At 47.9% G+C, this 24348-nt stretch overlaps 1 protein-coding gene across 10 annotated transcripts in view; it reads left to right on the forward strand.

Moving 5' to 3' along the window:
• Positions 1–3073: 3073 nt before the first annotated feature.
• Positions 3074–24348, forward strand: part of GATAD2B (GATA zinc finger domain containing 2B) — a 67416-nt gene continuing 46141 nt past the window's right edge. For 2 of the 10 annotated variants that reach the window (XM_083591193.1, XM_083591199.1), the window contains exon 1: positions 3074–3303. The gene's annotated coding sequence lies outside the window, so the exon portion shown is untranslated. Of the gene's footprint in view, positions 3304–4320; positions 4372–23488; positions 23771–24348 lie in introns of those variants that run through there. The other 8 variants (XM_083591198.1, XM_083591205.1, XM_083591203.1 and 5 more) reach the window with 5 other exon arrangements.

The raw sequence follows: 24348 nt of genomic DNA on the forward strand, positions 1-24348 counted from the left end.
AGTCGCAAGGTGGCTGTGGCAGTCGGTTAGGTGGCGGGGAGTGGATTTATTTATTTATTTATAATAATCTTTATTGCATTTTTTAAAACTTACAAGATGAAAATAAATTAATCCATACACCCACTTGTACAAAAAAAGAGAATGATACATAAAAGAAAGTATGAAAATAAACAAATCAACAAGAAAAGAAAAAGATATTTATCGAATACACAAAATTATTTAAGGAGCACAAACCATAATTTGGATATTCTATACACAAAAATCCTAAAAGACATTACCCTCATATTCCATATTTTCTATTTTCCTTTACCATTACACTCTTTCTGTTCCACTAAGCTGGTTTGAGTCCCGTATATGTTAGTTGATTTCCCTCTTATCTCTTAGCGGTTTCCATATTTCTCTTACATTAGGTAATCTGTGTTCCATTATTCAGTATAAAAATTCCCTTATGTCTGTGAAGTTAGTGTAAGCACAACCAAGTGTTGTTCTTGGAACCATGTTTTGTCAGATGCGGAGTGGATTCTTTCAGGAGCCAGAGCCTATGTGTTTCCAGGGCTGTTTGAAGATTGACCAATACACAATAAAATATTTTTGCATATGCATTTGTGTGTGCGCACAAAATTGCAACATGTGCGTGTAACACGTTATCTGCTTGAAACTTAAGTGCAGGATGAAATCTACCTGAACCTGCTTACTTAAAATGTTTTCTGCCTTCCTCAATAATATATTTGTTACAATCAAAACAAAAAAAAAATTTTCCCTTCCAGTAGCACCTTAAAGACCAACTAAGTTAGTTCTTGGTATGAGCTTTCGTGTGCATGCACACTTCTTCAGAAGAAGTGTGCATGCACACGAAAGCTCATACCAAAAACTAACTTAGTTGGTCTTTAAGGTGCTACTGGAAGGGGAAAATTTTTTTTTGTTTTGACTGTGGCAGACCAACACGGCTACCTATCTGTAACTGGAATATTTGTTACAATTTAGTCAAGAGAGGATGCTTCCCTCAAGGAACGATGGGAGCTGCGAGGAGGATCAGAAATTCGCAAAGTGGTTTCAATCGCTCTTCCCAGGGCATTCTGGGAATTGCCGCTCTGGGAGGGGGGCAGGGGGTCTCCTATCTATCCTTAGCACTCTTAACAAACTACACTTCCCAGAATTCCTTGGATGAAGCAAGGACTGTTCATAGTGGTCTCTTCTTTCTTTGGCAATCACTCATAGCCAAGTATGATTGTCTTCAATGGCCATGGTCTTAACGGTGTGTCTGTAAATGACCACAGAGGCCAATTCTGGATCCACACATCCTTCCACGGTGGGGAAATAGATTTCCAGACGCGAGTTGATCACTTCTCATTTGTTGTTGTTGTTTAGTCGTTTAGTTGTGTCCGACTCTTCGTGACCCCCTGGACCAGAGCACGCCAGGCACTCCTGTCTTCCACTGCCTCCCGCAGTTTGGTCAAACTCATGCTGGTAGCTTCGAGAACACTGTCCAACCATCTCGTCCTCTGTCGTCCCCTTCTCCTTGTGCCCTCCATCTTTCCCAACATCAGGGTCTTTTCCAGGGAGTCTTCTCTTCTCATGAGGTGGCCAAAGTATTGGAGCCTCAGCTTCAGGATCTGTCCTTCCAGTGAGCACTCAGGGCTGATTTCCTTAATAATGGAGAGGTTTGGTCTTCTTGCAGTCCATGGGACTCTCAAGAATCTCCTCCAGCACCATAATTCAAAAGCATCAATTCTTCGGCGATCAGCCTTCTTTATGGTCTTTTTAGGGGGGTTTTGAATGTTTTATGTAGTTTTGTAGCAGTTTTATGTAGCTTTTATGTAGTTTTATGTAGTTTTCAATTTCATTGTTCCGCAAGGGACAATGACAATAAATATATTGTATCGTATCGTATCGTATGGTCCAGCTCTCACTTCCATACATCACTACTGGGAAAACCATAGCTTTAACTATATGGACCTTTGTCAGCAAGGTGATGTCTCTGCTTTTTAAGATGCTGTCTAGGTTTGTCATTGCTTTTCTCCCAAGAAGCAGGCGTCTCTTAATTTCGTGGCTGCTGTCACCATCTGCAGTGATCATGGAGCCCAAGAAAGTAACATCTCTCTCTGCCTCCATTTCTTCCCTTTCTATTTGCCAGGAGGTGATGGGACCAGTGGCCATGATCTTCATTTTTTTGATAGCGTGATTAAATGCATGCTGTGAATTGGGTGACCTTGGGAAAGTCCCTGCTGTTTCTTCCAGCCTAGCCTACCTCGCACGGTTCTTGCGAAGATAACAGGGAAACGGCCTCATTGGGCCATCTTGAGAACTTTAAAGGAAAAGCAGGATATAAATGTGACAATGAACAAAGCGACAAACGCAACCGAGAGGGAAACCTGTGGCCCTCTGGTTGTTGCTGGACTCCAATTCCCATCAGCCCTCAGCCAGCATGTTCAGTGGTCAGGGGTGATGGGAGTTGTAGTCCAGCAAGTATCTGCCTTCAAACTGCTCACTGAAAGCTTTTTTAACTCTGTGTTTGGGGCCATTCCACACACAAGACTAGCAATATAAACACCTTTATTCATTATAATGTGACTGTTTGGCAATTTTGGAAAGAGCCACTCCTGCCAACCTGACTCATTCCAGCGTGGCTTGAGGCCTAGTGCAGGCCAGAAGCCCAAAGACTACTGTACTTCTTTTCCCCTTTTTTTTTGGCTTCTTATTTTATTTTAATTCATTTTCAATGCCAAATTTGAGGAGGGCAACAAAGGCGAGGGTGGCCAATGGGGGCCAAAATGCCCTGAGGGAAGAGGACGGAAGCCAATCAGGCCTCCTTCCTCCTCCCCCGCCCCCGCACCTTTATTTTTTTGCCCGCCGACACATCCATCCATGAGGCGGCCGGTTACCCGGATGTGGCGGCTAAAAAGGGGACCCATTAAAAAGGCGCCCCGCGGGGAACTCCGCCGCCGCTCGTTGGCCTCACGCGACGCCACTCACCCGTCCGGCGGAGCCAATGGGCGCCGCCGGGCGGGAAACCCCGCACCCGCCTCGCCGGACCATTGGCCCGAGCGCTCGTCGCTCAAACCGCGCCGCCCAATGGGCGTCGTAGCTGGCCGTTGGGAGGCGGGCCGTGCCCGGCGGGGCCCGCTGCCCAATCAGGAGCATTGTTTGTGGTGGGTGCCGGCTCCGGCGGCGGCTGCTGGTGGTGGTGTCGGTGGCGCCGCGTCTGCTGTCCGCCGCCAGCCCACCCCTTCCCCTCCCGGCTCCCCGCGCCGCCCTCCGCTCGGCCTGAGGGGCCTCGAACTCCACACGCGAACACCCCGTCAGGTGAGGGGGGAGAATAAAGGGGGCGGGGCTGAGGCTGTGACTGACAGGGGCAATGCCCTATGGGGGGTCCCCAAGCGGGGGGGCCTTCAAATGAGGGGGGGTTGTGGGCCAGAGTTTTTTGGGGGGGTCAGTTCGGATATTGGGGTTGAGGGGTTTTGTCTGCCGCCCTGGGTTGTGAGTGGCCACCCCCGTGGCCTTTGGGCTTGTGGGGGGGATGTGGGGGTGCAATGAGAAAGAGCTTCAATTTTGGAGGGGGGAGGGGAGGGGTGCCATCTTGAATTTTGCAGCTTAAGGGTGGGTGTCTGCGTGGCGTGATATTGGGGGCGCCACCCACGTGACTGGTGGGGAGGCTGCCCTTTTCAAGGGGTGCCTGTAGGGCCTTCCTGGGATTTTAGGGTTCAGAAGAAAGCAGTCTGGGTTTTCTGGGCGGGGGTGTGTGTGTGTGTGTGTCGCCTATTGCCAAACAGGAGCTGCTGCACCATCCCTTTGGGGGCTGGGGTCACTTATTTGTGTTGGGGGTGTCATTTTAAATATTGGGGTTCAGTCTGGGGTCGTCCGTGTGGTTTGGGGGATGCCTTTCAAACGGTCCCTCTGCTGAAATACGAATTGTGTGCTGGTGGGTGTTTGGAGGAGCCACCCTGGATATTGGGGTTCGGAAGAAGGGGCGTCTGTGGAGCTTTCCTGTTGCAGTGAGGTGAGATGCCGTCACAGTGGCTTTTGGGCCAGGAGGTGTGTGAGCCCAATGAGGTGTTTTCTTAAGCTGGTGCTATCATGGAAATTGGGGATCTGTCTGGCAAGGTATATGGGGGTGCCATGCACGTGACTTATGAAGCTGGAGGATGGGTGCGGAGGTGGCCTTCCTTTGATGTGTCTGCCGTCATGTGTCCTGGCTTTTGGGGTTCAGAAGAGGGGAGTGTCTGGGGCTCTCCTACTGCAACAGGGAGGGAAAGATGCCATCCTAACACCCTCAGGGTTGTGGTGGGCGGGGGTGAAGCCTTTCTTTTTTTTTTAGGGAGTGCCGTTCTTCATATTGGGGTTCAGGAAGAGATTTACGGACACTAATTTCTTGTAAGGCATTTACATTACGTTAATATTTTCCAAATATTAAGCTAGGTAGTGAATAGGTCCTAAAAGATTTGGGGAGGCACTCCTTTAGGGGGCAGTTGTTAGGAGCTGCCCTGAATATTGAAGTCTGGAAAGTGGGGGGGGGTGTCTGTGGGGCACAGCTCATGCAAGCCATGGAGGTACTGTACCTTTCTAGTGACAGGGGTATGTATGGGTCACAGGAAGGGGGTGAGTATCCTTCCTCCGCCATCCTGAATATTGGGAGTTCCAAAGCAAAAGAAAGGTGGGGTGGATCATGAAGGCTCGTCTGGTGTGGGGTGAATATGATGCTGTGGATCCAGTTGAGGGTTCTTTTGTGAGGTGTTCTGTCTTGAATATTGGGGCTCAGTAGTGGGTTATGCCATTCTAGTGGATATCCATTTGGGGTTTTATGTGGGTTAGATGGAGGGTCAGGATCTCATTTCACAGAAGCCTGTCATCCTCAGTCATTGATACAGAAGGGTGTATCTATTCTGAAATGTGGGGGTGCTGCTGTGAGAGGGGCTTTGGCTGTGCGAGTCAGATGTGCAGTGGAGCTGTCCCTTTTATTTTTGCGGGGGTGCTTGGGAGATGGGGGCATTTGGTTGAGAGTGGTGTTCTTTTTTCTGGGATGGGAGTAAGTTTTCAACAATAAAGTTACAGGGGACAACCTTAACGAAGGAAGCCTGAAGTGGGGGGTATTTTGGGGGTGGTACAGCAGAAACTGGGGGTGGTGATGGAGAATCTTTGGAAGATCTTTTTTGGACTGAATGGAAGAAATAGCAGAGATTAAATACTGATGGGGAGAAAAAGCTGTAAAGGAGTTCCTCTTAGGGAAGCTGAGTCTTCAGGGAGTTTTTCTGTGGTGTTTCTTGAGGATGGGGGAGAGAAAATGATAAGCCTGGCCTAGCAGAAAGGCCCTGAAGGGTATCTCCTGCTAAGGGGTGACAGCACTGGCAGGGACAGAAGATAAAATGGGGGTGTACTCCAGGCCTTAACTGCTTGTTTTCCTGATGGGAGCGGATTGAGGTTTTCGGGTGTCGCTGGCTGAGTATTAAATTGGCATGTCTCAGATCAGTAGACAATGCAAGGACGGCAAGGAGCTTGTTTTAATGATGAATTAAACGTGGCACCGAGTCAAGAGGGTGGCAGTGTCTGTGTGTGGAGTTGGGGTACCTGCTTTATAAATTGCAGCCATCCTCTCAGGAGAAGATGTGGGGCTTGTCTGTTGCTCCTTTCCACCTTTGGGGTAGAATGCTTGAAACCCTGAACCCTGCTTTGGATTTGCTGCCGGGGGGGGGGGGTGAGCCAGAGAAAGCAAATCCACTCTCGTGCCCCCCTTCACTCCTTTTTCACCTCCAGGCAGGCAGGGGCACGTGGAGAAAGACAAGCCTCTCCCCAAGAGCTTGGGGTGTGTGGTGGGGGGAGTTTGTCATCTGTCTAGTCATCACATAATCCTGGCGAAGGGTTTGAAGTGGGGCTGGGGCAGGATCATTTTTTTAAAAAAAAAACAAACCCCAACAACAACCACCTAGGGTTGTCTTCCCTCCCAAAACTGGACTGCGTGAGTATCTTAGCCCCCTCTCCCTACCCCGCCATCGGTTTCTCATAGATTTAAGAATTGGGAGGGGGGAAGCATGAGCACCCCCTTATGCCTTTTCTTCACAGAGCCTAGAGTGAATCTGCTTTCTCCACCCACTTAGCCGCTGCTGGTGCCGCCACTGCCTCCCCTGTGGGTGTTAAGAGCAGGCTACTTGCATCCTTCACATTAAAATAATAATAACGATGATGGGGAGGGGGCGACTTCTCTCTCTCTCTCTCACCCTGGACGCATCCTTCCTAGCCAGTGGGGCAGAGGTATGCCCTAAGGATGTTTCCTAACTGGAGAGGCACATGCCGGCACTGTCTGAAGAGCCCTGTGGGGACAGCGGGTGATGCGTAGGACTCCTTCTCCCCCCCCCCCCTTTCTCCTCGGAGAGGACATTTTATTTGGGAGTGTGCTGCTTTCTTGTTCTTCTGCCAGAGTGGAGGGTTAATGCTTCGGAAGCTTTGACCGGAGATGGTGGAATCGACTGTGGGGGCGGGGTGGAGGAGGCGGCGTCTGGACGGAGATGCTGCCTTATTGATCGCCTCCACCTGACGGTCATCACCAGTTTTTTTTGGGGGGACACAATTCCACTTTCTCCCCCATCCCGCCCAGCTGGGCTAAGGGGAAGGTTTTGTCAGCACAGAAAGTGGGTGGGGAAGGGGTCCAGCCCCTCATCTGGGATTGCAGGAGGGAGGGGAGGACGCATGGTCGTAACAAGCAACCACTTAGCGAGGACAATGGTTATTAAGCATCATGCGCAGCTGATTGGAGGAAACCGAGTCTAATTTTTTGTGCATTTTGGGGTGGGGTGGGGGCACTGCTTGCAGCTCCAACTTTATCGGTGTGCCAAGTGGTGGGTGGGGAGGGCTCCCCTCCTTTGGAAATTTGGAAATAAAACCCTCCCAGCTTCGATCCTCAAGGCAGATGGGTTTCAAACTGCCTGAGGAAGAAGCCGCTTTGCTGGATATTGGCGCCTTTTTTACTGGAATGCCAGAGCCCCACCCTAGCCCAGGGCCACAGTGAGGTGTGTGTGTGTACACCAAATTACTGTGTTGGGCACATAGGTAGGTTCCTGAGCTGGGAGGTTTTTTGGTTCGGCGCTCCCTGGCCCGGAGCCCTTGTGGGACGCCTCCTGATGGAGCCGATGGGAGGAAGGGAAGTTGAACGTTGTCTGTATAAACTGGAAAAACCAATAAAAAAGTTCTATATTAAAAAACAAGCGCATACACAGTCTGGGCCATTGTGCAAAGCTCTTTAGTTTGCTGCGGCAACAACCTGGTTTTGGAAGATCTCTGGGCATGGCTGCTGAGCCCTCATTGTCATGCCTTGATGCGGTAGAAATCTTATACCTAGTTCTTCGCTTCTGTCAGATTTGCGCCCGCAAGTTCAGAATTCCTTTCCCCACCCCATGTGGGTTACTTAGGACTGGGCTTTGGAACACCTGATTTGTAGGGCTACTGCCATGAAGAGAACAGGATGTAGCCCAGTGTGATACAGGGTACCTGTTTTGCATGCAGAAGGTCCCAGGTTATGTCTCTGAATAAGGCTGTGAAAGATCTGTGTCTAAGGCCCTGATGTGTAGCTAACGTAATAGTGTTATTCAGAAGTTCTTGGACTCCCTGGTCCCAGCAGCCTTGGCTGGGATGGCCAGTACTCAGGCTGCTGAGAGCTGCAGTCCAGTAACTATAAGGCATCATGTTGGTTCCCCCTGGTGTAGAAATTGAGTTTAAAAGAGGATTAGACACATTCACAGAGGATAAGCTTATCAGTGGCTACCATCTACAATGACTATGTCCCACCTCCCCTCTTCGGACAGTATACTTTTGAACACCACTTGCTAGAAGCCATAGAAGGGAAGGGTGCTATTGCACTTACGTAGTTCCTGCTTTTTCAGGCTTCTCCTTGGGACATCTGGATCTGTTTGACCACCGTGGGAACAGGATGCTAGACTAGATGGGCCTGATCCAATAAGGCTCTTCTCAGGTTCTTGATACTGTGCTAGATGGACCGATTCCCTGTGAGGCAACTTCCTGTGTTCCTAATTTAGGTGAACACCTAGATTTTAAAACTACGTCTCTCCCGCATCCGCCACTTCCCGCCAACCAGTCAAGACTGGGATTGGTCCAATGCCATTGGGCTGGGCCTTTGCTGAACTTTGTTGGTAATATGTTGCACACGGTTGGGTCCAGCTCAGGGGTAGGCAACCTAAGACCCATGGGCCGGATGCAGCCCAATCGCCTTCTTATTCCGGCCCGCGGATGGTCTGGGAATCAGTGTGTTTTTACATGAGTAGAATGTGTCCTTTTATTTAAAATGCACCTCTGGGTTATTTATGGGGCATAGGAATTCATTCACCCCCCCAAAAAAAATAATCCTGCCCACCACATGCTCTGAGGGACGGTGGACCGGCCCGCGGCTGAAAAAGGTTGTTGACCCCTGGTCCAACTGAACGATCTGTGATTGGACCCCATGTTTATTTTACTTTTGCTGTTAAAGCAGTTGGAGGGGGTAGGTGGGTGGGCTCCAACCTGATTGGACCAGTGGTGCTGGGGAGCATTTAAGCCTTCTCCTTTAAGCCCTGCCATGCTTTGATTCTCCTCCCAAGATGCTGTCAGTCCCCGGGGACATAATAAGGGTTTCTGGCCCTGATCCTCACTGTTCACCATCCCAGAATGATTTGAGAGGAGGAGACCCTGTCTTAATACAAAGTCAAACCCATCAGTGTTGTCTACTCCAAGGGTGGGGAACCTGTGCTTCCCACCCCCCATTTGCAGCTAGACTACCAACTCCCATGAGTCCCAGCCAGTGCATTGCCTCATCCATGGTTTCCCAAACTTCTGAGTTCATTGAACCCCTTCAATGAGTCATCATTGAACCCAAACCCAAATTCTTAGGGATGTGCATGAAATAAAGCCAAGAAATAACAATATACAATCAACTTTTATTAATCATTGGTCACCATTACTGGGAATCATAACACATTTTTTTAAAAAATCTTATTAAATTCAAAGCTTCCTTGTTGGCAAGGGAAGTGCGCTCTGTGCATGCTCATGACCCTTGTTCTGAGGCTGTTTTTGCGGAATATATCATTAACTTCTTTCCCACTCCTAAGCTGTTTTCAGGCTCTTAAGTTTTTTATTCCCCCACCTCACAATCCCATCAACCCCAGGGGGCCAGTATTGATCTCTTTGAGAAACCCTGGCCTGGCCAATGGTCAGGGGTTATAGGAGTTCCAAGGGAAGCACAACGTAAGAAGTCAGGCCATTGGTCCATCTGGCTTAGCATTGCGTGCACTGACTGGAAGCAACTCCAGGATTTCAAACTGGGGTCTCTCCCATCCCTACATGGAGATGCCAGGGATTGAATCTGTGACCTCCAGCATACAATGCAGTTTCTCTGCCATTCCCCAAAGATTTCCTGTTCTACTCACACACAATTTATGCAGTGCATCCACAAAATTGGCGTGCTGTTCTCAGTGCCAATGCCTCTAGATGCTATGAGGATTAACCACAGAGAAGTGCTTTGCTGGTGGATTGGGAAGGCCCAGAAAGCAATAGAAATTTCTGAAAGTGGGCCTCCTGTGCCCCCAGAAATTGTTGGGGAGGGCGAACTTTTGAGAAAAGTTTTTGACAAGGCTATGAATGGCTTTTCCTCTGAGTGCCTGAATACCCCTTCTTCCCATTCTGCAGTGTGGAGATGCAGTCAGAAACTTAAATGTTCCCACAAGCTGCCTTTCCTGTTTCCATAGAATATGATGCAATTCCAAGCTCCTCAAAACATTTGTAGAGCTCAGCTTGTTAGGCAGTAGAAAAGGGGGGGGTAGAAACGAGATCTCCCACCCATGTAACCTCTCTTTCCCCTCCTGACTGGTTTTCAATGTGGTGGGGGCACCCACATTTAGCCTGCAGGTGCCAGAGCATCAGCAAAGGGTGATCAAAGTCAAACCTACCACGTGGGCATGGTGACAATAAAATGGATGGGGAGAATCATATCCTACCCCTCGAATTCCGTTGGAGGAAGTGCATAATTTTTTGTTTCATTTTTAAACTCCATTTAAATTCCATTCATTTCAGAGGCCATTAAATACCCGGACAAAAAGAACAGCTTTGTCCAGATGGCTAACTGCTAGCAAAGTAGACATCTGATCAGTAGATATGCAGAAAGTCCTTGTAGTGAGCACAGTCCATTAAGAGCACCCCATCAATTTGTTCCCTATAAAAGGACTCTCTTAAATTTGCTTTTTCCACCATCTGTTGTTCTATTCCCTTTCTTTCTGCCTTAGGTGGGGGTTGCTCTTAACCTCCTTGCTCATAACATGGGCACCCTGGTTCTAACAGCAGAGAGCGTCACAGCACTTTCACAGGGGTCTCCAACCTTCTTAAGCCCATGGGTACGTCTTGGATGTTTTAAGTGAGTGCCATGGGTACCACACACAACCTGTTCCCTTCCCTCCCACTTCCCAAGGATGGCGCCCCCCACTTCCAAGAGATAGAAATTGCACACACCCTCCCTTCACTTCCCCAAGAGATCTAAGTAAAAGTCAGATCCAATAGAATTAACCCAAGCCTTGAAAAGCACGCAGAGCTGAAAGAGGAAGTGGGGAAGGACGTCACTCATCCAGCTTCCTCTTTCAGCTGTGTACTTTTTAAGGGAGATGATGGGAACCACCCACACTACCTGATGACCTAGGGGACAGTGATTAGTGGGGGGAGGCTCAGAGGGTTTGCCAGCAGCATGGGAGGGCCTCAAGGCCACCATTGCACCCATGGGCACCACACTGACAACTCCCTAAGACATTGTGGACCGCAAAGCTATGATAATGAAACTATTTCAGGCTTTATTCCAAATGTAGGGATACAGGCAAGAGTTATACCAAGGGCTTGGGAAAAGCTTCTGGCTATCAAGTCTTAAAAAACAAGGAGGCTGTTGTGTTGACCCTCTTCCCATGTCCGAAAAGGTGGGTGGGAAATTGAAGGCCTGCTGTTCCTGATGGGGTGGAGAGGACCTCCTGCATGAAAATGCCTGTTTTTGACTAGTGGGGCTTCCCAAAACTTTTTGATGGCCAACAAAGACATGATGGTCCTCCGCTTCAGCCCATTGTGGCCAGCATTGCTGGCTCATATTACCACCACCCACCTGCAGGTAGCCTGTAGTGCGGGGAATTGATCAAGGGGCAGGTGCATTATTATTTATATCCCATCTTCCCTCCAAGGAGGTCAAGGTGGCATGCATTGTCCTTCCGTTTCATCCTCCACAACCCTGTGAGGAAGCTTAGGCTGAGAGGCGGTGACTGGGTGTGCCCACTGAGGTGTGCCCACTGAGGACCTCATGGCTGAATAGGGATTTGAACCCTGGTCTGCCTAGTCTGACACTCTAACCACTCAGGGGTTTGGCGATCTTGCCCCTGCCCCCAGCCCCTTTGCAAAGAGCATAGTATCTACATCAGGATCAAAAACACCTCCTCCCAGGGTGGGGTCAAAGGGGAAGAGGAACACGTTGATCTTGTTGAAGCGAATGGAAGGGGGATACTTCTCTCTCTTTAGCTGAGGATGACGAGCTGTGCCTGGGCAGAACAAGGGAGCTCCAGTGAAGGTGTCTGGAGAGAGCAAAGGGGAGGAAAAGTGCAGAATGACCCTTTTAACTGCACCATCCCTCATTTTACTGAGGAGGGGTCTCATAGCGATGGCAGCTGTGCCTCCATTTGAAAATACGACAACATGTACACCCTGTTTAAAAAGAACGGGCACGCCTTTAAAATGCTAGATATTTTTTAGGATATTAAGACAGAAATGTGCCTCCAGTTAACTATCAGTAGTTTGAGAAACAGTGTTGGGCTTTTGACTTAGGAGATGGGTCCCCACCTTTAAACCCCACTTCTTCCCAAGGTCCCATGTCCATTTCTCCTTCTTTTAGTCAAGTGGGGAAATTCAGGCCCTGGAGCCGATTGCAGCCCACCCCAACGTCGCTGCCTGGACCTTGGGACTCTCCTCAGGTTGCACACTCCCGACTCCTCCCCTCCTGCCCCTGAGTGTTTTTGTCTCACTGGAATGTGCCCTTGAACTCTGATAATGCTTCTTGCTTGCCTGCATAGAGGATTAGAGAGGGGTATGTGTGTAGAAACAAGCCAACTGTAAGAAGGTAAAATTTAAATTTATTGCTCCTCCCACTTTTGCCTCTGGCGCTGCCCACCACTGGAACTCGGCCTGAAAAGGGTTCCCCCACCCCTGGGCTACGTTTTGGGAAATCTCAGGTACCCAGTTAACTAGGGTCCCCCCCCCCCCCCGATCCTGTCTTTTTAGCAAACTTAGAGTTATTTTTCTCCTAGCTTCATTTGGAGCCAGCTTCTTAAAATTTCCTACTGACAGCTTTAAAAATTTGAAGTTGTTTCCCGGCCCTTGCTCTTTGTCCTTGCCAATAAAATACTAACTTTGCTCTTTTGGTAACAAGGCACATTCTGTGAAGTCGGTAGACATTTGCCAGATTTGGAAAGCATTCAGAGTGTGGAACTGGGTGGTTCGTGTCTGTTTGTTTTAGGCCGGGATACTGTCCCATTGGAGTTAAAGCTTTAGGCCAGTGTTTCCCAAATGTCTTAACCAGCCTAACTTTTTAAAGAAATAGTTGTCAAACAGTAGCCTTCCATTAACATGGGTGTAGGGAACCTTTGACCCTCCAGATGTTGCTGAACTACAGCTCCCATCAGACCCAGCAATGGCATGGGGTGATGGGAGTTGTAGTTCTCCAGCATCCGGAGGGCCAAAGTTTCACCACACTTTTAAGTTCTGTTGCGTAAAAAATGACATTTGTTTCTTCACTGTTTCTCCAGAGGGCAGGACTAGCACCAGTGGCAGTGAGGCTGCATAGGATACATACATCTATGAGTCTGGACTGTTGATGACTTGACAAAACTAAACCAGTTCCCCACCACACCAAAAAATGCGTGTTAGAAAGAAGAATTGAAGCATGTTCAACCTCCTCTGTCAGAGTCATTACGTGCCTCTGAATGCCAGGTCCTGGGAATCGCAAGTGGGGAGAGTTGCTGTTGCACTCGGGTCCCGCATGCAAGCTTCCCATCGGGGCATTTTGTTGGCCATTGTGGGAACAGGATCCAGCAGGGCTCTTCTTACCGTATGTTCTTAACTTCATTCTTACTAAACTACCAATTTTATGTGCAGAATGTTGGGGAGCAGGGCTTTGATGTACATTTAGCCATGCAGACATTCCCCACTGTTCCAGTTCTGAAGTGGCATAGTCAAAACACAGGTATTTATCACCCCACTGAGAACTAAGATCCTAAGTGGAACAATGTAGAGCTACCTTTGGCTAACAGCTAATTAGACCAAAGGCGGCCACAGGGTAATCTCCGCTACCGCCTCCCCCCAAAAAATGATTTGAAAGAAGCAGTCTGTTGTAGCCAATAGAATATTGTGCTGCTTCAGAAGGTGGCAGGCACTCAGACTACAAAGATTGTCAGGAGAGTTGCCATTGCAACCTACGAGGATCCTGTTCTGAGCAGGGAATCAGACTAGATGAGCTCTTACGCTCCTTCTAGTCTTCTGGCATGCTTTTAGTTTTTACAAAGTTACAACCCATCCTGGGACATTATGGTGAAGGGCAGTGAAGAAATCTGATAAATAGTAATACTAGTAGCCCCCGAACCCAGGGCAGCAACTCATACAGAGCAGTGATGGGAAAACCTCCTCTGTGGGTGAGGTTCCTTGAGTTTTTCTCTCTCTCCCTGCACCGTAATTTGACTTATTTCTCTTGATTGGTCATTGATCCCACTGCACACTTTTGAAATTTACTACAGCAGAGCAAGTTCACATGGCAACTCCTGCCCCCCCCAAAAGAGAAACCCCCTCCCAGCTGTTTCTCCACTTGCTTCCTTTCCTGCTCCTTTGTTAGGCTCATTTATGTCACTTGGTGGCACCCATCAACCAGCCACTCGGGGCGGCTCAGCCTGCAGAGTCTCAGTTGGCGGTATTGAATCCTGCTTCTGAGAGGAGCGCGGACGACATTAAGTGAGATGGATAACTGGGAACTGTTCGGGAGACAAGATTTTTACTGCTGACTAGCTCTCTCTCCCTCTCTCTCTCTCTCTCGCTTTGAACGGTTTGCTTGTTGGGGTTTCCATCCTCTCTTCTCTCCCCCACCCCTTACAGCCTCATTCTTGTTTGTATGAGGAGCAAGATAATTCACTTTAATGAATTACTGTATAAAACTTGTTTCACTGCAGTGGGTCTTCATTCTTCCCCACCCACCCTCTTCTCGCTGCCACAGATTTACTGTTTGGGAGTGGAACAGTATTAAGTCAGATCTCATTCCACTTGTTTCAGAAGACCACAATTCCCTGGCTGGTATGTGCAGCGGGAGCTCCCATGAGATATTTCACTTGGATGAAGGGACGCTTGCAAGGGGAGAAGGTTGGGGTGTGAAAGAGAGGTTGTCGGCCCTTAGCAAGGATTGGGGCTCGGGCCACCAGAACCTGGAGGGGGGGAGGCAGAAGGAGGTACATGGTCCTCATCCAAGCAGGTCTCAAGCTCTAGAGAAGGGATGGGGAGCCTTTTCCAGCTCGGGGGCAGCATTCCCTTCTTGGCAAGATATTGAGGGTCACTTTCCAGTGGTGGGCAGGACTAGAGGCAAACGTGGGCTAAACAGGGAATGAAAATTTTCCCTTTGTACAGTAGGCACACACACTTCATTCATACAACTACTGTTACCAGAATTCAAGGACAGAGGGTAGAACCTAGCAGAGTCCCAAGAGCCCAGACAGAGAGGCTTGGAGGGTCGTATTTGGCCCCTGGGCCTCAGGTTCCGCACCTTAGATGTCACTAAAGCTGTTGTGGCTGTTTCAACAGATGTTCTTCCAAGATTACATAGTGAAACTAGCTGCCACCCCGTTTGCTGCCTAGCAACCCAAAGCCAGGTAATCCCAGATCTTACAGTCCTTGGGATATCTCATAACGGCACTGGGACAGCCTGAGAACTATGACGCATGTCCTTTCCCTAGCTCTTAGTTGCTGGTGGATATTACTTGAATATTTGATAATATCTGAGCAGCCCATTTTTTTGCAGGGGCAGGATTGGTAAAATAGCAATCTACTTTGGGACTGGGCAGCCATAAGATTGTCCAGTCTCTTAACCCAAAGGCTTTGTGAGCAACTTCCCTTCTCGGACATAAAATCCCTCCCCCCTTGCATTTTTAAGAGCTAACTGTGGTTAGCGTTAACATGTGCACCAATCTCAACACCAACCATGGTCAGTTGCAAATTTAAAGATGGAACCAGCTTTGCAAACTCTTGGTTTGAACTTAACCACAGCTAAGATAAATTGTGCCCATGGAATGCCAACCATGGCTAGCTCTGAACAGGGTAGTTGTTTTACACATGAGAGAAGAAAGGGCTTTAAAAAGAGAATGTGAGCCCAAGGGATGCTGCTTATATTCCCTAAGTACAGTTGGGTCAGCCTTGCATTAAGCACATACCTGTTAGCCAGGGGCAACAAGGGATTGTATGCAGGCGAGCGAGTCAGCTGGTGGAAGATGACTCTGGTGCTCTGCCCCTCCTCTGCACCTAGCATAGAAACCCAGGCCACATCCGCGCCAAACATTTAAAGCACTGTGATGCCACTTTAAACATTCGTGGCTTCCCCCAAAGAATTCTGGGAGCTGTAGTTTGTTAAGGGTGCCAAGAGTTGTTAGGAAACCTCTATTTCTCTTGTAGAGTTACAATTCCCAGAGTTCCCTGTGGAAAAGAGGGAAATGTAGCTCTGGGAAGGGGACTCTTAACAACTCTCAGAACACATAACAAACAGCAGCTCCCAGAATCCTTTTGGGGGAAGCCGTGACTGTTTAAAGTGGTATCATACTACTTCAAATGTATGGCACAGATGTGGCCTTAAGTCACGTCCATTGGTGTCAGTGGATATACTCTGTGCATGACTTAGTTGGAGACAACCCAAGAATTTTCAGCTCGGTTCCACTAGAGTGCAGGAAAGGCACAGAATATCAACTTTTAATTTCAATTTTTTATAGCTCTTGTGGGCTTATTTACAAGGCTGGGTTAGGGGACCAGACTGTGTCGTCTACGCTCGGCCTTGGCGGTTCCAAAAGCCCTCTTTAAAAGTTTCCTGTTTTCATCCCTCAAAACTTGGCTTCTCTTCTTGAAGTTGTACACAGAGTTGCAGTGCTTTGATTTTGGCAAATCTGGAGGCCGCCTGTATGGAGACGCTGTTCAGTTACATTCTTCAGACCATCTTAAATTGTCTCGGGAAGTGGTGCAGGTAAAGATGGCTACTACATCTGTTTGCTTTGTTTTTTTTAAAAAAAGATAATTGGGAAGCTTCTGCCGTCTTTTTTTTTTTTTTGCCACAAGCAAACTCCTCGCCCGCATTCGGAATGAGGGCGGCTATAGCGCGCTTCCCAATTTTTCCTCCTTTTTGGAAGAAGAAAATCCATCTGTTCCGGATGCTGGCACTCAAAATGGTTGCCTGGAAATGGGCTCCCCTCCTTTCGCCCCCCCCTCACTGAACAAGACCGAATCGATTACGTATCTCTCTTCCGCCACACACACCCCTTTTCACCTCTCTCCCTGAGTCATTCTCTAACTCAGGCAAGCCTCCCATCCTAATTCAATCAGGGGCGGAGTGTGTGGGGGAGCAGACTTCACAGCGGTAAAATACTTGAGGGCCTTCTTTTTTCAATAGCTTATTGTTCAGGTTTTCTCGACCATTATGGGGAAACAAACAGCCACAAGGGGGGCGGGAATCTGGGCATTCAAATGGGTGCTACACAAGAGAGGTGGGAGAGAATACCTCACATTCCTATGCTTCAGAATCAAATTCTCAAGGCACCTGGGTTTGGGGCTCTTTTCTCTCCCCCGTCCCTTTCTTTCAGCCCAGGTGTCTGGTATACTTACCAGTTTGGCAGTATGGCTGGGTGGCAGAGCTCCACCAGTGCACAGAAAAGTCACAGAATGCCAGTTCTGCAGTTTTATTTTGATTTTTTAAAAGGGTTTCTAGGCCTTATGGCTGCGGAGGTAGACTTGATTGTTTGTGAGCAACACCAGCAGAAGCCTCAGGCTCCCACTATTCCAAAGGTGCCTGAATAAAGGTTGTATCCAACTAAGTCTTACTCAGACCCATCGATATCAATTGACTTAAACAGGGCACATTCACACCGCTGTAACAGCACTTTAAACAGTCCCCGAAGAATCCTGGGAACTGTAGTTTGTTAAGGGTGCTGAGAGTTCTTAGGAGACACCCCCCATTTCCCTCATAGAGCTACAATTCCCAGAATGCACTGTGAAGTGATTGATTGTTAAACCACTCTGGGAATTGTAGTTCTGGGAGCGCAAAAAGGGTCTCCAAACAACTCTTGTCACCCATAACAAACTACAGCTCCCAGGATTCTTTGGGGTAAGTCATGACTGTTTAAAACGACTTCATAGGTCTTGACATATACAGTGGTACCTCGGGTTAAGTACTTAATTCGTTCCGGAGGTCCGTTCTTAACCTGAAACTGTTCTTAACCTGAAGCACCACTTTAGCTAATGGGGCCTCCTGCTGCTGCCGCGCCACTGGAGCAAGATTTCTGTTCTCATCGTGAAGCAAAGCTTTTAACCCGAGGTACTATTTCTGGGTTAGTGGAGTCTGTAACCTGAAGCGTATGTAACCTGAAGCGTATGTAACCTGAAGCATATGTAACCCAAGGTACCACTGTATATCAATCTCCTTTACAGTGGAACCGTGGGTTACAGCGGGGATCCGTTCCAGAGGCCACAACGCAACTGAAAGTGCTGAGTCTGCGTGTGCACGATTTAGCGCTTTTGCGCATGCGCAGATACAATTTAGCGCTTATGTGCAGGCACGAACAGCACAAACCTGGAAGTAGCCCATTCTGGTACTTCCAGGTTTGCGCCGGTCTCAAGCTGAGGGTGACATAACCCGAGGCTTCACTGTATTGGCATAGAAAAAGTGCATCATATACATGGATCTTGACATATACAGGATGTGAATGTGGCCTTTGTCAAATCCATTGATACCAATGATTCTACTCTGAATAAGATGTAGTTGGAGACAACCTGAGGATTTTTTGCTCACTTCTACCAGAGTGCAGGAAAGTCACAGGATATCATATTTTAATTTCATTTTAAAAAGTTTCTAACCCTCAGGGCTTCAAATACAGGCTTGGACGTGTGTGTGAAATGCCTGCCTGAACCTCAGGCTTCCCCAAAGGGTGGCCGCATAAGATTTTCCAGCTATTGGCAGAGTTAAAAAAAAAGGTAAAGGACCCCTGACAGTTAAGTCCAGTCACAGACGACTCTGGGGTTGCGGTGCTCATCTCGCTTTACAGGCCGAGGGAGCCGGCGTTTATCCGCAGAGTACCTCATATGAATGTTTTAGTAACTCCCCTCCTGCAATATCTAATAGTAGTAGTGCTAATTATATGTAAGTAAGCATGGAAACGGACATCATTTTATGCAGGTTGCAGAATTAAGGCTTCCTGAGCACAGAATTTAGATTGCCTTGGGTAAGGATTTTGGTTTGTGCTTATGCATACAGGCATGCATAACTTCAGTACAAAATATAGTATCTGCAACCTGTTCTTAGTGCAGAGAGACTCTTTCAGGGAATGCAATTATATAAAGTGCGCTACAACGGGAAGGTGCCCATTAAGAACACAAGAGCCCTCCTGGATCAGAACCAGTCCAGGATCTGGCCTCCCATAGTGGGCAGCCAGATGCTGCTGAAAGCAGAGCAATGAAGATGATAGCTGGCCCCCATTTCCTCCTAGCCTCTGGTATTTGGAGAGAGAGTGCTTCTGATCCCAGAGGTTCCATTTAACTATCACTCCCTCTAATAGCAAACTTGGGATGCTGAGTGTTGATGGCTTTGTGGTCAATACGAAGTTACTGAGTAACTAGAGGGGAGGTATTAATATGCTTAGGGGAGGACCACAGAATGGTGAGTATCTCCTGGCAGGGGTTGGGAAGTGGAAACCAAGAGGGTAGAGGATTGTAATTAGAGTGTCCTGGAAGACATCGTGGTGGGCACCTGAACAGGAGCACTCCATACTGCAACATTTTGTTGCAGCTCCAACTTATCATGGAGACTAGCCATTGGCAGAGTTCTCCATTCATTCGTCCTATCCCCGTTTAAAACCAGAGGCTATCACCACATCCTTTGCCAGGGAGTTCCATCAGTTAATTCCATGCTGTTAGAAGAAGCACTTTCTTTTGTCTGTCCTGAAGCTGCTAACTGATGGATTTCAGTGAGCCACTCGGAGCATTATACAAGCTTTTCTTGAGCCCCGACTGGAATATTTAAACCAGCCTTACAAATAAGAAAGTCTTGATGCTCACAATGGTTGTTGTGTTTGTTTTTAATAGTTGCCCTGCATTGTGCTATTAAAGGAAGGGGGGAGATCCAAGGTTTTAATGAGGTCTCCCTACCTGTTGCCCGGAGGCAAGTCTGACTCACCATAGGCAAGTGAGCTACTTGCAAACTTTGCATTGGTTGACTGGGATATTCTTGAAGAAATCTTTCTAAAGAGACCCTAATTTTCCTTTTTTTAAAAAAAGAACAACAACCTCAAGCTGCATGTTCGCTATGAAACTACAGCATCCATAAATCCATGTACCTTTAAAACAGGCATGTCCAACAGGTAGATCGTGATCTACCGATAGATCACTGAACATCTGAGGTAGATCACTGGCTCCCCCCAAAGAAGCTCAACAACTTTGACCTGAACCCCCCAAAAAGGGGGGGTAGATCACTCCCAGTTTTTAACTTTGTGAGTAGATCGCAGTCTCTTGGGAGTTGGCCACCCCTGCTTTAAAAGAATGGGAATAGAGCCTGCTTTTTTCCTTCCCCGGTTTTCCCCTTTGCTTGCCCTCCCCCTTTTTCCTCACCAGAGCTTCTCCCCACCAGCCACACTACATTCCTTCATAAACCTTAACACCTTAGAAACAGAGTGAATTATACAAATTAAATGTAATTGACTTGATTTGCATAGTTCTAAGTAGAAAATTCAGAGTGTGTGGAGTGGGAGAGTTAGGATTTCTGAGAATTCCAGTGTGAAACGGACCTGATTTGCACCCCCAAAACTAAAGTGTGGATCAGAACATAATTTTGCCCTTGCCCGAATTTTGTGATGCAATTCTCGTCTTGAAAAACAAAACTGCCAGGAATGCTTTCAAAATGCGTATATTGAGATAAAACCCATTTAGAAATGTGCCCATTGAGATGAACAATGCAAAATTTAGTGGCAAAAAGGTTGTTTAAATTTGTGTTTGAACTTGTACTCTAAACATGGATTTTCTTGGAGTTTTCTACGAATAAAATTTACCAATTAATGTGAAGTCTGAACTGGGCTTAAAAAACAAGCACGTGTCCGGTAGGCCAGGACTGCAGAGAGACTGATCCATCCATCCCTAGAGGGGAATACACCCTGCCCTCTGCATAATTACCCATTAATTACCTTCCTTGTTTCTGTTGTGGGCCAGATTGGGCCACTTTTCCTAATAAGCTCAGCTTGGTTGGCGCCAGGCTGGAAATTCTACAGTAATTATCAGTTTGAATTAGGGCCACATCGTTTTAGTTAGTTAAGACTAATCATTTGAAAACATCTTTTGATCAACCAAAAAGCTCTTCCGGTTAATAAGCAGGCAGGGTGAAACCACTGCCCCACAGGCTCAAAGGCAGTCTCCCTCCGAGTACCATTGATTGGGGAACAAACAGAGCCGCTCTTTGCTGTGCTAGAGGGTTTCCCACTGTTGACATCTGGAGGGCCACAGTTGCTCTGTCTTGACCAGTAAACAGGACCCAGCATGATGAAGGGGCTGAATTCTGTGGGACTCATCAAGCAAGATACCATTTTTGGCACAGATGTCCCTGCAAACTGGGGTCATCTAGGGTGCTGTTAGCAACCTTCCCAACAGTGTCCCAAAATTGACAATTTTGCTATCATGTATGTTGATGCCTGCCATATTCCTCTAAAGAGGAAAGAGAACCGGGGGGGGGCAGTTTTGGTACATGGTGGCATCTTGGCCAACCATCCCTTGTCTTGGATCAGCCTTTATCAGCAGGCATTCCTGGGGTGGACAGAAGGGCCTGGCTTGAGGCAAGCTGCTCCAATAATCAGTCATGCATTCCCAGCTGAGGATGCGCAAGAAATTCAATCCAGGTTGGGTTTTGAGGCGAGCTTGCGTAATTCTCACTGTCCGAAACCAAAGGACACAGCCGTCCTCTGAAATCCACACTTCGACGAATTTTGCAGTTCGCTTCTCCAGCCTAGCAGCCCAGAAATGCAGGTCCTGGGGTTAAGGCATGAATGAAAATGCATATACCATTGAAAATGCCATTTCATAATGCATTATATTAAAGGAAATTATTTGCTGGTGGGGGGACTGGGACGTGTACGTTAGGCAAAATCAGCATATAGTAGGCATGTCTATTAGGAGAAATTCGCACTCAGTTACTGATGAATTTTCAGGAGGACCGTTTTCTTTGAAAAATCACAAACTGATTGGGGGGGGCCTCACAAACTGAACTGAACTTGAGAAATGAAATGGGACAATTTTGCCCATCCCTACTCCCATGTTGAGGGTGGTGGGAAGGGGACTCAGCTATTGGAGTAAGCCATGGTAGTACAGTAGTACCTTGGGTTACATACGCTTCAGGTTACAGACTCCGCTAACCCAGAAATAGTGCTTCAGGTTAAGAACTTTGCTTCAGGATAAGAACAAAAATTGTGCTTTGGCGGCACAGCGGCAGCAGGAGGCCCCATTAGCTAAAGTGGTGCTTCAGGTTAAGAACAGTTTCAGGTTAAGAACGGACCTCCGGAACGAATTAAGTACTTAACCCGAGGTACCACTGTACATGTGTTGCATTGCTACCTGCTGCAGTAGAAATCTCCTGCCCGTTTACAAACACACATTTGTGCATTTGCTCACTTGGAGCCATCGGGTGCTTTGAATGCACAACCTCGGAGTTTGGATTAGTCTGGACATATTTGTGATTGACCCTTATGAGGGTGGGGGGCTGGCATCTACCATGGATAAGCTCTCTTCAACATAGAGTGGATGTGGGGAACCTTTCACCTTCCAGAAGTTGCTGAACTATGACTTCCATCATCCCTCACCATTGCCCATGGGTGTAGGGGCTGGTGGGAGTTGTAGTTCAGCAATGTCCCGAAAACCTAAAGTTCCCCCACAGTTGACGGAGAAACAAGGAAAAAAGACCTGAGCAACGTGTAGGCTGAACTTTGGGTACTAAATTGAAAGCCGCCATGAATCTCAAGATGGTATGGTAAGCATGATGCTCTGTCTTTACAACTCTATGGTGAAAGGCTGATATTCCTGGCATAATGCCATTAGAGTGCCAGCCACTTCCATTTAATACCCAAAGTGCTCCTAAGGACTGGACTAGGACTAGGCCCCTGGCTTTCCACCCTGACCAATGGCCCAGATAGACCCGGCCAATGGTAGGTTGACAAAGAGTCTGGCCAATCAGACAGGGCATGTTGATCAGATTTCCTGGTTTGTTTGCTCCGCCTCGGAGCATTGGAGCCTAGCAGCAAAAATTGATTCAGAGACCATCAGACAGAGCGGTTTGCCCAATGGCCGAAACCAGTCTTGGAGGCGGCCCGGGAAAGTTTGAGCTGAGGAGGTTATCTTGGTTAGCATGTCTACATGGCTTTCCGGCCTACCTCGCGTGGTCTTGTAGCAAGAACCAAGAGTGTGCTGGCCTTGACACTTTTAGCACTTAGGTCGTCATAGTTGGCCTTGGGTTGGAAGATGGCATCTGCAGCTCACAGCTGACAAGGCGTTTTGCAACAGCAGATTTCAGAGGCAGGTTTTTGACCCATCATACTCAGCTGAGCACCCGTGACACATCTTGTGACCAGTATACAGCTGTGAGGGGTGGGTGAGTGTGCCAAGGCTTCTCCCTTACTTGATTCTCTTTCACCCTCTCACAATATTGTGCACCTTTTTCTTTTTCTTTTTTTACAATAATAGGCTGTGCATTGGTTAGACCTTCCTGTTTTTGCTTGATTCCCCTCTTCACGAGATGTTCTACCTTGGGTGCTTCAGGTCAAAGGTGCCTCCCGACGGGACATCTTTTTTAAAAAAAACCAGCCAGCCAACCCACCCAGGGAACTTATTCTCAGCAGCTAAATGGTTAAAAGACCCTTGGAAGCCAATGCTTATGAATGAGAGAAGCAAAGTTTGGCCAGGTGCCAGGATACGCTTTAAGGAGTGGGGGCAACCCAGCGAGAGCGTGAGAGAGACCTGATGATGGGATCCTTGCGGGGGGGGGAGGCAGGGAGGGGAAGAGGGGGCGCCCGCACAAGCCACACAGCCGACTGCCTCCGATGCCACGACCAACTTAATTTTTATATTTATTTATTTTTTTCTTAAGCGATAATTCCATGTCCTGAGGTTACAAACCGGCTGCAACTGGTTTTATTTTTTTTTCTTCTTCTCTCCCCTTCCCTTCCCCTGCCCCCGCTAAGCATCATGGGTAAAAGTAAGCATCCCCCCCTTTTCTTTTGTTTAATATAACGGCACCACAGATGATTGGCAGGGACGTGCCCGTTCCACGACTGGGCTCTGGCAGGTCCCTGGAGGGGGATGGCACGCCGCGGCCGTCCATGTTCCACCGAGGGGGCTTCTGGTGAAAAAGCACCCTGGCTTTCCTCCCTACCCTCCTCACGGGCTGGCGAACCGACTCCCCCTCCATCTGTCTGTCTCTTCCCTCCTCTTGACAAGTCGGGGAGGGAGTGGGAACACGCTACCTGTAAGTATATTCCTCCCTTTTTTTTCCTTTTTTTTTACTGCCTTAAAAAAAATCTCTTTTTTTAAATTATTATTCAGACAAAAGGTTCTTTAGGGACTAGCTAAGTCCTTTTCTCCCAAAAAATCTTTCATCGCTCTCGAACGTCGGGTTTTGTATTTTTATTTATTATTTTATTTATTATTTTTTAAAAAACACCTTTACTGTCTTGTCTAAATGCAATCATGGATTAATTCATTGATTTTTGGCTTTCGCCCTCCCTGCTTCTGTCCCCCCCTTTTTTTTTCACATGGCTACCGGTCTGGAGCCACAGGGGAAGAATATATTTTGTGCTGGGGGTGGCACGGGCGGCAGTGGAGGAGGCGGCAGGAAGGTGGCTTATTTCGGAGAATGTGGCAAAGGCATTCTATTGTCTCTCTGGCATGCTGATAGTTTGATCGAATACCCGAACCTTCTCTCTCTCCCCCGTCTCTCTCTCTCTCCCCCCTTTCCATCTCCACCCCCCCTTCCTTTTCATGTCAGCTACAACCCCACTCTGTGAATGGAGGCAGCCAGCTGACGAGGGAGCGCGCTGGCATGGT

This window comes from Podarcis filfolensis (assembly GCF_964270895.1).
Source record: "Podarcis filfolensis genome assembly, chromosome: 16".
Classification (NCBI taxonomy): Eukaryota; Metazoa; Chordata; class Lepidosauria; order Squamata; family Lacertidae; genus Podarcis; species Podarcis filfolensis.